Source organism: Brienomyrus brachyistius, unplaced genomic scaffold (genome assembly GCF_023856365.1).
Source record: "Brienomyrus brachyistius isolate T26 unplaced genomic scaffold, BBRACH_0.4 scaffold36, whole genome shotgun sequence".
Lineage (NCBI taxonomy): Eukaryota > Metazoa > Chordata > Actinopteri > Osteoglossiformes > Mormyridae > Brienomyrus > Brienomyrus brachyistius.
This window is the reverse complement of record NW_026042311.1, coordinates 1,571,106-1,586,682: the sequence shown is the minus strand read 5'-3', so window position 1 is coordinate 1,586,682 and position 15,577 is coordinate 1,571,106. Positions and strand designations below refer to the sequence as shown.

Below are 15,577 nucleotides of genomic sequence, written 5' to 3'. Positions count from 1 at the left end.
CCACATATGACATGTTGGAGCGCTATCTTGAGCAGCAGGCAGCAGTATACTCTGCACTGACAGAAAAGACACTGAAAAAAAATATCAGAGGACATTGTCACCTTGTCTGATGATGATGTGAAAGTAGCAGAGGAGGTCCTTCAGCTCCTCAAACCTCTCAAAACATCGTGACAAAACGTCTCAAAACGTTCTGCCCCCTGGCCCCGGAGACTAGCAGACTAACCTCAGGAAACAGGGAACCAGGGGGACATGGGCCGCTGACTGGATGGGCGACTCCAGAATGAGGTGAAGCAGAAGGTAGACTCCACAGCAGAGGACCGAGGAATGTAGACCAAAACCAGGGAACCTGAAGTGGCAAGAACACAAACCAGGACAGACATATAAAACCAAAGCAAAGGCATCAGTGGCACAGCCCACCAGCTTGTGAAAGATGGCTACCTGGCATCATGAATCCCTTAATCAAAAACCTTTGTGATGGCAACTTTACCACCCAGGACTGATCCCTCCTAAAGACCTCAAGTTTCAATGCAAGGTTTCCGAAAAGTTTTGAAACATTACTCCATGTGACTGCTGTGGTATTGTTCCAGGCAGGGAAAACAACTTAGGAGAACATTTCCGTGCATGTTGGGTGTTTGTGGTACTGTTGGGCTGAGGGGGTAATTGAGTGACTATTAACCTTTGAAATCCAATTATATTATTTAAACAGGTTAGTAGTTAGACAGTGTGATTTAGATGAGGATAAGGATGTTTTATTGTCATTACAAAACGTGTTCTACATGAAGGGAACAAAATGAGGCACTCAGATCCGGTGTATTAGCAATAATAAAATAAAAATAAAATCGAAAGAACAATACAATGAATAATATGGTAAAAAATTAAAGTGAAATAGAATAAAGACATTAAGATAGATTCCATTAGGAGAATTTAACCATGGATGTAAAGTGAGCAGGTGTGAGTGTAGCAGAGATTACTGAGGTCTGTGTGTAATAAAGTATATGTGACACTGGCTGAGGAAGCAGCAACGTGTGTGTGTGCAAAGTCACAGTAATAACCTGCAGCACTGAGGGATCTATTGCAGCGAAGCCCTGACATGTAACACTGGTGATGAATAGCAGTGTTAGATATAGGCATAGTGAGGTACTTATAATTATAGTAGGTGTAGGATCAAGGCCTGGATTAGATTTACATACAGGGCAAATCTAGATAACACATACACACACAGGTTACATATAAATTTAAATTTAGGGGCAGTGTGTAGCTCGGTGGGCTTTAAGGAAACACAGACTACACATGGAACAGCAATGACTGAGCTGGGGAACGCAGTGAGGGCAGGCATATTTATACACAGCACACTAATCAGCAACAAAACAGGGGTACAGGGTTAGGATGGAGAACTATAATGGGATACAGGAGAATTAGGAGGGTTACAAAGTGCCAGCAGCGCCCTCTGCTGGCATGAGTGGGAGGAGACATGAAAAAATAAGAGATTACAGATCATGACAGGAGCACCAAGCACAGCAACAGTGGGGTCATGCCCAATTATCACACCACATATATGAGAAAACATTATGAAAATATGTTCCTAAAATTGTTCAAACATCAGCATGACCGAAACATACGACTGGTTGTATCTAGGCTACACTGGCACTGACAGCAGAGTGTAACAAATTACCAGCTACGACATATATCTGATGATTCAGAAGAAAGACAAGTTGAAGAAACAAAGTGGTTAATTGACTATTGTATAATAATCAAATCACTTCATAATCATGTAATACATAATATGTCACGATGGGAAGAGGGACAATCCAAGGGCAGCCTTGTGGGTTTTATTGCTGAACCAAAAGACATGAATAGAACCCAAGAGGAGGAGGAGAGCACAAATAGGAGGGAGGGAGGAAGGAATAAGCAGGAGGAGTCGGGGAGAACCTACTAACACGGGGAGCAGAGAGGGGTCCTCCTCCTTTTTGGGTGAAACTAATTGCTTGTGACATGGTAAGAGGCAACTTCTTTCTTGAGAGAATTTCTTTAAAGGGCAAGACAACCAAAGCTGTTAATCTAACAGGAAAAAATAGCCTTTGTAGAATTCTATGTGAAGACCCTCTGGGCCAGGCGCCCTGCCGCTCTGCATTGTTTTATTTGCATTTACAACTTTGTACTCCATAATTTTAATATTTTATCACGAAGCCTGAAGAGCAATATGAACTATATCATGCTTTAAGTAAATTGTCTCATCCGTTATTAGATTTAAACACAGACACAATTCACAGCAAACTGTACTTACAGCTTTCATCCTGCTCTTCAGTCTCTGAGGTGCTGCATCTAAATGGGGACTCGTCAAAAAGCCAAGTGGAGCTGTCATGAATGAAGGCCTTGTTGAAGCTTCCCCTGCCGGACAGCAGGTTAGTCTCTCATTTGACTAAAGTATATTTAACTTCTACAGAACTTTGCAGGCTCATCTAGGATGGAGAATTTCTGCTGCTGAGCGCATTTTGACCTTGAGGAGCAACTGGCTCTCATCCAATGCAACAGTGAGTTAGAGGAGCAAGTTAATACGCCTTTTAGGGAGAAGGTGTGTACGCCACTAGCCGGGAGGGGGGAGAATGATGAGCAGAGAGGTCGAGAGAGCTGGGTGACCGTAGGTCGTAGACGCAGGAAAGGGCTTACACACGTTGCAGAGGCGGCATCACCTGAGGTGACTGTGTCGAACAGGTTTCAGGTTCTTCCAGCTTTAGAGCCGGAACGGACTGGGGAGGCAGGTGGGCCCTTGGGCACTGAGGAGCCCCCTCCCCCCAGGAAGAGGGAGGTTGTGGTAGTGGGGGATTCCATTATTAGGGGAGTAGACAGTTATGTGTGCACGCGTGATAGAGGGTCCCGTACGGTGTCTTGCCTGCCTGGTGCCCAGGTAGGAGACCTTCCAGATCGTGTGGATAAGCTTTTGGCCCCAGCTGGGGTGGATCCAGTTGTCGTGGTGCATGTTGGCACCAACGACATAGGCAAGGGTAGAAGGGCTGTTCTGCAGGATAAATTTATAGAAGTTGCCGATAAGCTTAGAAGCAGAACGTCCACGGTGGTATTCTCCGAAATACTCCCCGTGCCACGTGCAAGTCAGGCTAAGTTAGCTGAGATAAGGAAATTAAATGCGTGGCTAAAAGGATGGTGTAGGAAAGAGGGGTTTAGGTTTATGGGGCATTGGAGGACCTTCTGGAACAGGTGGGACCTGTTCAAGCCGGATGGGTTGCACCTGAACCAGAGGGGAACCAGTGTATTGGGGAGGCGTATGTGTAGAGTAGTTGAGGAATGTTTAAACTAGGGACTGGGGGGGCAGGGAGGTTAGTTAACTATGTCAGTGGGGGGAAACGGAAAGCCCCAAATAATCATATTGTAAGTGGGCACCGTAATAGGCCTACCCTTTGTTGTCTGTATTTAAACGCCAGAAGTATTAGGAATAAAATTCATGATTTAGAGGCTTTTATCTCATCGGACTCTTATGATATTATAGGAGTAACTGAAACGTGGTTGAGTGAAAAGGATGGACAAGAATATAATATGGATGGTTACACGTTGTTCCGTAAGGATCGTATAGGAAAAAAGGGAGGTGGTGTTGCAGTATATGTAAAGGAAAACTTGCAGGCAAGGGAACTTACTGATATAAATAAAACTACGGAAGCAATATGGGTAAAATTAGATGCTAAAAACTCAAATAGCCTAATTGTCGGTGTTTGTTACAGAACACCTAATATAGCTGCTGAGGAAAGCAGATTGTTATACAGTGATATTAGGACTATGAGCAATAAAAATGATGTGGTAGTTATGGGTGATTTTAATCTACCAGGAATGCAGTGGGACATTGTCACTGGCTCTTCAGAAAATGAACTGGAGATGGTGGAATTAGTACAGGATTGTTTTTTTACTCAGTTTGTTAACACCCCTACCAGGGGAGATGCCATTCTTGATCTTGTTCTCTCTAATAACCAGGACAGGATTGGTAAATTAGACGTTTTAGAACCACTTGACAGTAGCGATCATAACATGGTCAAATTTGAGGTTAAGTTTAGTGTTCGAAGAGCTAAGTCCAAATCAAAAATATATAATGTTAGGAAGGCTGACTTTAAGTGTATGAGACTAAAACTAGAAACTGTGAACTGGATGGAGTTAAATAACAAAACTGTTGAAGAGGCCTGGGAATTTTTTAAAAGCACATTATTGCAAGTGCAAGAGGACTTCATACCTGTTTCCAGCAAGAATAAATCTAGGAAATTGCAACCTAGGTGGTTTACTAGGGAAATAAAGCATAAAGTAAGGAGGAAAAGGGCTTTGTTCCAGCAATGGAAAATAACTGACGATGACAGAATTAAGCAGGAATATCTAAGTCTACAGACTGAGTTAAAAAATGATATTAGACGAGCTAAAAGAAATGTCGAAAGGATGGTTGCATTGGAAGCTAAGGATGACGTTAAAAGTTTCTTCCAGTATTTTAACTCTAAAAGAGCTCTAAAACCTGAAATTACTAATCTGCAGGATAGTAAGGGTCTTATAATAGTAAACGACATTGATATAGTAAATGAGTTCAATGATAGTTTTGCACGGGTATTCACTGTTGAGGACCTTAGTAATTTACCAGTTATTACCTATCCAGCATTGTCTATAGCTAATATATATATAACTGAAGCAGATGTTTTGCAAAGCCTAGCTAAGCTCAAAATAAATAAATCCCAGGGTCCTGATGGCATCTTACCTATAGTGTTAAAAGAGATGAGGGATATTATTTGCCGACCCTTAACTTTACTGTTTCAAAAATCCTTATCTGAAGGTGTGGTACCTTCTGATTGGAAGCACGCCTTCATAATGCCTATTTTTAAAAAAGGGGATAGAAGTAATTTGTCTAACTATAGGCCAATCAGTCTAACTTGTATAACTGGTAAAGTTATGGAGGCTATAATCAAAGAGAAAATGGTAGATTACCTGGACTCTAATAACATTTTGCGGGATAGCCAGCATGGATTTAGGAGAGGTAGATCCTGTTTAACAAATCTGTTGGAGTTTTTTGAGGAAGCTACTCAGGAAGTTGATGATAAGAAGGCCTATGATGTCATCTACTTAGATTTCCAAAAGGCTTTTGATGTTGTCCCCCACAAGAGGCTCCTACTTAAACTCAAAGCGACAGGTATTTTAGGTACCGTAGCGACCTGGATTGATAACTGGTTAACAGATAGGAAACAGCGAGTAGTTATAAGAGGCACAATGTCACAGTGGGCTTGCGTTCATAGTGGGGTACCGCAGGGTTCGATTTTAGGACCACTATTGTTCCTAATTTACATAAATGATATGGATACCAATATATACAGTAAACTGGTGAAATTTGCAGATGACACCAAGGTGGGTGGTGTAGCAGATACTGAATTAGTGGCTCAGCAGCTACAGCGGGATCTTGATTTAATTAGTGACTGGGCCGATACCTGGCAGATGAAATTTAACGTCGATAAATGTAAGGTACTCCATCTAGGGAGCAGAAATATAAAGTACAGGTATTTCATGGGTGTCACTGAAATAAAGGTAGCAGTCAAGAGAAAGACCTTGGTGTGTATGTTGATGCTTCCATGTCCCATTCTCGCCAGTGTGGGGAAGCAATAAAAAAGGCCAATAGGATGTTGGGGTATATCTCCAGGTGTGTGGAGTTTAAGTCAAGGGAGGTAATGCTAAGATTATACAATTCCTTGGTGAGACCTCACCTAGAATATTGTGTGCAGGTTTGGTCACCATATCTTAAAAAGGACATTGTGGCCTTAGAAAAGGTGCAGCGTAGGGCCACAAAAATGATTCCTGGTCTTAGAGGAATGTCATACGAGGAACGGTTACTTGAGCTAAATCTGTTCAGTCTCAAGCAAAGGAGACTGAGGGGGGACATGATCCAGGTATATAAGATTCTAACAGGTTTGGATGCTGTTCAACCAAATAGTTACTTCAGCATTAGTTTAAATACACGAACTCGTGGCCATAGGTGGAAATTAGCGGGAGAACACTTCAAGCTGGATTTAAGGAAGCACTTCTTTACACAGCGTGTAGTCAGAGTATGGAATACCCTTCCTGATAATGTAGTGCAAGCTGAATCCTTGGGTTCCTTTAAATCAGAGCTAGATAAGATTTTAACGACTCTGAGCTATTAGTTTAGTTCTCCCCAAGCGAGCTTGATGGGCCGAATGGCCTCCTCTCGTTTGTATAGTTCTTATGTTCTTATGTTCTAACAAGGGAACAGACTGGAAGTAGCTGGGAGTGTTTAACATGAGGGATGGAACGAGACGCGAGACCAACGAGCAGCAGGCATGGCTTATTAGAGCCACGTCAGGGAGATGGCAGGACATGACGTTTGGGGCTATGGTTAGGGTTAGGATTAGGCTTAGGTTTAGGGTAAAGTGTTTGTGGCAGAGAGCGGTCAGTAGTACAAGGACACGACTATGCCACCTGGGGAATTTCACCACAGGAAAAATTACTCTAAATTAAGAGCACACAAGTTCATTTACCGAATGGAGCTAGAGACGTGTTTGTACTATTAACAGGTTGTTGAAAATATAAAACAAAGAAACAAGACAAGCGCTTTAACATCAACAACCTTAAAAAATAAACCAGCAACCAGCCTTTGGCCACTGGCTGACTAAACTCAAGCAGGAGACAGGTGTCCGGGGAAGTTGATCAAAAGGGGGAATAGAGTCCCTTAAACTAACACACACACACACACACATACACACACACACACACACACGCACACACACACCTGTGCTCCACCACACTGATCCCCACACAAATATACTGCACAAGGTGAAAGTGTGAACACCACCACCCCAGACCAATCAAATCTTAGTCAGCCAGATCAATCGAGGCAGCCACTGCTCACAGTCTCCCAGAAAATACCCCAATCTAACCAAGAATCTGAGTGTTGAAAACTATGAAGAGTGCAAACAATGAGTAGCAGAATACAGGCTGTCCCTCTGTATCAGTCCCAAACAGAAAGAAAGGGCGGCCCAAAGTCTGTTAAGTCGCAAAACTAGGGAATGAAACAGCTCCAAATGCAGGAAAAGGTGCGACGATCCTTAGCGCGTTCCAAGGCTCCCAGCACATCGCCGATGTCCCACCGAGGATCAGGAGCTTCAAGCAGCAGTTGTTGGGCGACATCGGACCGACCGAGGACAAGACAAGACTGACGGAAAAGAAAAACTGACGTAGGAAACACAGCAGCCACAGTGCTGGTTCAAACTATTATTGTCTGACAAACCTGCTGGAAGAGGCATAAACTGAAGCTGACGAGCAACTGAAACTGTAATCCTGGCAACAACCGTAACTACAATTAAAACACATCAAGTAAAGCAACTGACAAGTAGCTATAGGCCTAGTCACCAGAATAACTTGCAACCACTGGAGCTGCAACACAGACACCAGAGAAACACTGCAATATAAAATATTACCATTAGCCATTTAAATCAAGCAGAGGATTAACGCTAATTAAAACAGCAAAACCTCCCACCAAGACACAGAATAAGTGTGAACCTCAGCCAGCATGCCAGCGTACCACGGCAGACCACTGCGGTGTGGAAGGGGAGTTACCGGACCGGGAAACGCCAATGACGCCTCCACACACTAGGGGTCCCCACACACACTTACCGGAAATAATCAACAAGTCCTACCCGCAAAATTCCACACTGCTACAGTTGGATGGCCCTGGGATTTTTCTCCAGAACCCCAAGGCTCAATGGAAGTACCGCGAGATTCTTAAACCCTTACCTGAGGGAGGAGGCTTCCAGCGTAAGGAGAGGTTCACCAGAATCCCCGGGCTGGATGGACATCGTTCATCCTTTACCTGGGGAATGAGGCTCCCAACTCGTGGTGACTTACCCAAGCCCTGCTGCTGGATCATCATTAAATGCTTACATGGGGAAAGAGAGACCTTACCCTTGGCCTCCAAGCCTGGAAGTACCCTGAGCTCTAGACCCAAGCTTAACCCTAACCCATAAGCATAGGTTCGCAGCATGAACGGTTCTCACCGGATACCAGAAAACCATACATGTTCTTAATCTGAAAATCAGTTCATCATTTTTCCAGAAGGTGGCAGCACATCAACACTGCAAGCTTGGCACATCCCTTTGGATACAATGAGCTATCCTTATATTTTGAAATTTTTTAAAACTTATTTAAATCAGTAAAACAAATTACTTCCAAAAAGGATAGAATCATGTCTACCCAATACCCCTTGGCACCATGTTAGTGTGAATGGAGTTTTCACTCCAGCCCTGAGGGATTCAGAGCAGACACAAAAGATTGTGAAGCCATGTGTGATTTACAGTGAAAAGTGACTGAACACAACGCACAGCCTCTGTTATGACTCCACTGTTCACCATGGTTCAGCACCATCTATATTTCTATTATTTTTCTAGGTATTTTACTTGTGGTTTTACACTTAACATGGTATCGACAGGCTTGCTCCAAAGAGATCTCATTGTATTTACACAGTGACAGTAACGCTGCCTTATCTTGCGAGAGGAAGTAGCATATGGGTGCGCTGCTAACGTTAGCATTAGCAAACCTAGCTGCCTAGCAGTGTTGGTAGTAACTCGTCAGTGTAATTCCACTACTTTTGTTTGCACCATGTATTTCAACATCGACGCGATGTTAATGTGATCACTATGCAACCTTTAGCCCACTGTTATTTTCCTTGATTATGTAATTATACTGGGCAGGTCAGGCAGAGGGAGCAGACGCTGATGCAGCACATTGCCGCACCAACCACACGTCCAAACTGCTGGCGATCCTGGCCGGCGACCCCCCAGGCAGACACACGGTCGAATCCCACCCTTATTATAATTACTTTTATATGCAGTAATTGGTAATTAGTAATTTTCAGTAGCTTGCACAAGGCTGCTGACTAGCAACGTTATTCGTTGGCTGAATCCGAAATAGCTGTAGTGCTACGATGCTGGATTGTTACGAGGTTCTGAGATGCTGTTTCGACAGAATCCTGTAGAGGGCACTGTGTATGCTAAATCGAAGGCTCCAGGAATGTATTCGGCATTTATAATCATAAACAATAATAATTGAAATATTTGTGGGCACATGGCAATTGGCTCTGAGATTAAAGTTTTTTAAAATGAATTTGTTTAAATTTGTGGGCCGGCATGGTGGTGCAGTGGTTAGCACTGTTGCCTCACACCTCTGGGACCCAGGTTTGAGTCTCCGCCTGGGTTACATGTGTGTGGAGTTTGCATGTTCTCCCCATGTCGTCGTGGGGTTTCCTCCGGGTACGCCGGTTTCCCCCCACAGTCCAAAAACATGCTGAGGCTAATTGGAGTTGCTAAAAAATTACCTGTAGGTGTGAATGGTGTGTGAGTGTGCCCTGCGATGGGCTGGCCCCCCCATCCTGGGTTGTTCCCTGCCTTGTGCCCATTGCTTCCGGGATAGACTCCGGACCCCCCGCGACCCAGTAGGATTAGCGGTTTGGAAAATGGATGGATAGATGTATGATAGAATGATTAAGCTGTAGCACATTTCAAATAATATTTCATTTGTAACACATTTGTTCTCCAAACTTCTACATTTTTAACCTTTGGCCACAAGATCATCTTCTTCCTGCCAGTATCTTTTCTTTTCCTTTGATCCTCGGTTGTTGGAATCTGCTCTGCTGCTTGGAAGTTCCCTGGGGAGTTAGTGTTGGGGGGTTCTGGTGGAATGTGACCATCGGCAGCCATGGGCTGGATAGCGCTGTGGTGCTCAGCCTGGCTCTGTGCCCTTCTAGGGGCTCTGTGTCCTTTGTTAGCACAAACATTTTGTACACCTGACATTACCATGCATACAGTATTTCTCGTATTTTACAAAATACAAAAACACTGATCAAAGTCTGTAGAAAAAAACATTTTATTTCATGAACTAATTCAAATATGAATCATAAAACACAATTAAAATACTTTTTTTGAATACATGCCTCAGAAATTGCACATCCCTGATTGTGTGTTACCTTCATGCTGCCTTGAAATTTTTGATTTCTTCACTGTAGCCCTATGTTATACAATCTTATCTTAACCTTATGTTAACTGATCCTATTTTTATTTCTTAAATATTCCCTCCACCACCCCCCCTCTAAGGAGGACTGCTTTATTTACAATTAATCTAATCCTATGTTATACAATCTTATCTTAACCTTATCTTAATTAATCCTATTTTTATTTCTTAAATATTCCCTCCACCACCCCCCCTCTAAGGAGGACTGCTTTATTTATAATTAATCTAATCTTATTCTATACAATCTTAACCTTATCCTATCTTAATCTTATCCTTATAGTACCTTATGCTATAGAACTACATGGTAACATATCCTAATTTTATCTTATCCTAAGTATGTATGACAAGTCTCGTGTAATTATGTGCTGAATCTACAGGGAAATGTAGCTATGTGCATCTGACTGATAGCCCATCTCCACACCCATCTCCTGAGCCCTGGGCATGGTACTTAGCTGCTCCAGTGCATCAATAGGAAAGATGAACTCATCTTCATCAATCCTACGCCTCTTGGATGAATGAGTACCCTCATTATCCTCATTCTTCCCCTGTTTCGCTAAGTTAATTTCATTTAAATGTCTGTTCCAAAACTCCTGACACCAGTACTCAGTAAAGCACTTGGCGTCATAGGTCATTTTAGAGTACTTTGTTACATAATAGTTATACAACCAATAGAATTTTTCCAGGTGAGATGAGGCGGCTACAGCCTGTGCTGGAGCCTGAAGCAGAGGGGTCAGATGAACCATGCCTGGAGCTGAATATGGATGTGGAGCTGGGCTTACAGGTGTGACTAAGTGTGGGGATAAAACAGAGGAGCCCATAAAAAGAAATGGGGATGAAACAAAAGGGGAGGGGGCTGAAGACAGAAATAAAAATGAAGAGGAGGAGAAGGTTGGTGAGCTGGGCTTAGGCTCTAACCCCTTCTGTTGGTCATACCTCCTTCTTCGCCCTGACCGGCCTCCCGCCGTATTTCTACGGCGGCCTGTGCCCTGCTGACCCCTGCTGGTTGCCACCGGGATGGCAGCAGATCCAGGAGAGGCAGACGTGGTCAGGGAGCTGGCTGCGGCACTTCTTCCGACGGCCAGCATCACTGGAACTGGTTTGTCCTTTGGGATTATAAAGACAGGGGACAGCATATTTAATTTAAATGAAACTTTATGTCACTGTACAACAACACTACATCACAACCATCACAGATATCACACTTGGCAGTCGGTATTGCACACTAAGAAAAATTCTGCCGTCTTTATTGGATACAGGAAACACACGCTTGGGAAACTTATGCGCTGGTCTTGACTTGGGCCGTCTGCGTTTCAGCAGGGGAACCTGACCTATAAAAACAAGCCAGTTTGTGCACAGATTCCCTGATACGCAGAACAACAGCGAAAAACAACATTGGAAAGGTTCATGTGCATCAAATATAGCAGCCCACTCAATCCAAATGCTGGCATCAACAACTGACTATTAAGTCAAATCCTTTACATATCTTACACTTTCCATAAGTTGCATTATTTATTCACTCTCAAGGTACCAAACTAAGATTTATGCTTTTTCTGATTTCTACCGCGTTTCCCAGCAAATAAGCCCTAACATGATTTTTCAAGAAGCCCGTAATATAAGCCCTAGTTATTGTCCCATGGATTGTACGGTAACTAGAATGAGATGCGGTTATACTACGAGAAGGCTACATGGACAAGAGGCGCTCATTTAAGGACAGAGTTATTGCTAAACATGAGAGATTGGGGACACTGGTTCTACAGGAAATTGAGTTGCGAGATATTCAGGACGGAATTTGGAACTTGGAGATTTACGATGATGTTCCAGAAGAACATGACATTACGACTATATTTGAATAAACATATGCAGTATACAGCAGAATTTTGTTCATGAATAAATTCACCGTCAAATTGTTTACATGGAAAGATACTGTTAGAAGATGACATGATGTCTGTGTTTGAATAAATGTGGATTTTTTTTCATGAATACCGGTAAATATACTGTAGCATGTTATACTTGGGAAAATACTACCTTAATATAAGCCGTAACGCGTCATTTGGAGCAAAAATTAATATAAGACCCTGTCTTATTTTCGGGGAAACACCGTATATTATAATGGACATATTCAGCTGTTACTTTACCACTTCATGATGATTTTCTCTGATGTTTAAATATAATATAATGCAGTAGACATGTAAAAAGACTCCCGTATATTAAAGCTAAAGGTGAACTACTTTATTATTTAGACATGTACTTCTAAAACAAGATAATAGAACAGAAGATTCAAGAAGACTAGTCAAGCATATTCTGACTTTAACTCTTTAAGTGCTGAGTTAGTCTGGGCATCATTTTGCCATCCTTACCTCGGCCAACTGGACCGGGGATGTATTCCGGGGCGATCCGCACACTGACTGCACCTTTCGGCAGCAGCCAGTCAATCCTCTGGAGATTCACGGTGGTTTTCACGATGGACATCTTTCGCGTCTTCTCTCTTGCTGATAAACTGCAAGTCTGAGCTGCTTTAAATGTTCAAATGAAAACTCTAAACGGAAAAGAATTGTTATGATTCGGTTGCTAAGCTACGGTGGCCGATTGGTGTCAGCGCGCCGCAAAGTCTTCAAACGCTTTAATCAAATGACAAAACATACGATCTACATTTACAAAAGCGCAGAAACGTAGAAGTACCACAAAATTTTAAGACAAGTTTAAAAACATATAAGCGCTGAAAATCCGCTCACAACACAGTTGTGAAGTTTCTGGGTGACAAAGAAACAAGACGGACCAATTATGGTTTAACTGTATATCGAATGTTTACGAAATGTCGATATCTTATCAAAACAGGATATAGAATGAAACACTACATTATATCAATCAATCATTCGGTCGCCATTAAAAATATAGAATAATGTTCCTTCCTTGTTATAAGTAACACGAGAGCTGCGGTCTTGAAGTTGCACAGACTCCCAGAATTCATAGCGATAATTACGCGACCCATTCAATTAGTGGGTTTTTTTGATAATTGGGAATGCGTTGGGTGCGTTCGACTTCACTTAGGTCTGACTGCAGCTGACGTGAGGGGGAGCGCCATCTGCCGGCGGCTGCAGGAGTGTAATATAATAATATAAACTGTAATATAAACTTGTAATATAAACTGACAGCAGCCAAACTAGACAACTTCTACTCCTCGTAGTGCGAGACCTGACTGAGATGGCCGCACTTCCAAAAGGGTGTAGATACATCTATAAAAATATCACCTGCATGCACATTACCTCTTCTACAATAACCAACTCCTGATCCAAAGTGCTAGCAGTGAAAAGATAGCTGCCAGGAAAAAGATCAAATACATTTATTTCAAGGATTCAAAGTTTTTATTGTCATGCACAGAATACAATGCAATTCTTACTTGAATGCCTTCTTCACAGACTAGACGATTAAACACATAAACCAGCGCAACATTACAGTAACTAACAATAAATAAATGATTAACTTATGTGTACTATTAGAGCATTTATTGAAACTTTACTTCTTTACAGGCTTTTCGGGAGAAATAGCAGATAACGTATCGGAACTTCCAGAGATACAAACGTCATGCGTGTGACTAAAATTGTTCAGCCAATAAGGGCAAAGTTGTGTCACGGAGGCAGTTCCAGTTTGTGCAGCCGGCTGAGAGGTTTTTTTATTATTTTTGTTATTGAAGCTTTAAATTACAACAGAAGTAATAGCTGACCAGTGACCATTAAGATTAACAAAACAAACAAGAACATTTATGAGACATTTACAAAATAAGCCAGGGGCACATAGTAGCGACATTTACAGTTACGCCGGCTGAAAGGTGCTGCACGATCTTACTTGCTCTCTGCACGTGCTGCACGATCTGTCACGATCGTCTTGTAGGTTTTTGTACCATGTGACTTGGTGACGTTAGGTGACGTTTTGCAGGGCCGGCTTTATGTCGGACAAAAGAAATCTAACCATGATGCAGTAATTCTAGAGGCAGCAAAGCAGACTAACCAAAGATCTCATAGTAAACAAAGGAATGTGATACTGCAGTTAAGTCTCGGACCAAAGCTTTTACAATGTTAAAAAGTACTCACAACTTTCAGAATTTGATTGAGTACAAAAAGTTGCAGGCTAACGTAAGGAGGGTAGTTAAATGAGCAAAGAGGGAGTTTTGGAGGTCCTTCTGTAATTCAGTAGGACGGGAAACTGACATTAGTAAAGTCTGGGGAATGATAAAAAAGATGCATGAGATTAAAAGGGAGTATGGATATTCAGTTCTAAATGATAATAACATAATAACAGTTACAGATGGGGAAAAAGGCAAAATGTTAGTTTTGTGGTTTTTCATTCCCTGCTAAATCAGAAGTCAGAAGCCGCTGGTGTAGATCCAAATTCAGTCTTTATTGCAACAATTAAGTTACAACCAAGGCCGGACACTTAAAGTGTGTCCAGTACTGTTTTATACCTATTTTTATACAAGTTCTTATCATTTAACAATATCTCGTCACTTAAGCATCATCATTCCTTCAACCATTCACAATCATTGTTTTTACATCAATCCACACCCCTAGGTGATAAGTTTGTCCATCAATTCTTTTACTGTTTGGTCCCTCAGCCGAACGTAATGGTGGTGCGACCATCTCCACTTGGTTTTTTAAAAATGCTCAGCCGTGAACTTATGGTGAGCCTGTTGCACATTGTCTAATTAGAGGGTTGATAATATATTTGTCCTTCAACATAATGATAAGGCATAACACTAATAAAGGTGGATATTCATGCATTCAGGGCTAACATAAAGTAGCTAACAGAACATTTGAGGCTAATACAAGGTGCAAATACATACTCAATTGATTACATTGTGTTGATTACATTATAATGATTACATCACGGGTATTTGGCATGCTTTTTAATAATACCGTAATGATTATATTCTACATTGTATAGTGCTAAATAATATCCCATATATTTCCCCCCTTTGGGATTCTAAAGAGTCCCACACACAATTCTGTCCATCCAGCCTAGGAGGGAGGGCTAAAACCCTAAGATCTAGGGAAATTCCACTCCCAGCCCGCCACAGGCGCGGCCCCCCTTCGGGGTCCATGGCTGACATGGCTCGCAAACTATCAACACTCAGAATCAACCAACAGCAATGAACTCCCCAGGATACATTGCATATATTATCAGGAATACATAATCTACCAGGAGTACATCACCTACCACAAGCTCATTACATAAACATATACGGCTAATGCAAAGATAACTGAAAGGTTAACTGATAACACTGTAGATTACTATAACAGGCACTCTGTCATGAGCAGGAAAGTCCCAGGTGTCGTGGGCGGCAGGCAGGCTGCAGCGTTTCCAACATGGAGTATTCACAAGCGGTACGGCCGAACTTCAGCTATGGGCAGGAGCGTATCCAAGGTGTCTATGTCGCCATCCGTTTCCGTGTTGGTCCAGGAGGTTGCCGCTCCAAACGGTCCTCCCACTACTCTAAACATTGCAGCTATAGTCGCCTGCTGAGACAGCGCTCTTCCCA

General features: G+C 42.4%; 1 protein-coding gene across 1 annotated transcript in view; it reads left to right on the top strand.

Annotated features, from left to right (window-relative positions):
• Positions 1–5,556, top strand: part of LOC125721947 (uncharacterized) — a 235,463-nt gene extending 229,907 nt beyond the window's left edge. The window contains exon 2 of the mRNA XM_048998184.1: positions 5,015–5,556. The gene's annotated coding sequence lies outside the window, so the exon portion shown is untranslated. The remainder of the gene's footprint in view (positions 1–5,014) is intronic.
• The last annotated feature ends 10,021 nt before the right edge of the window (positions 5,557–15,577 follow it).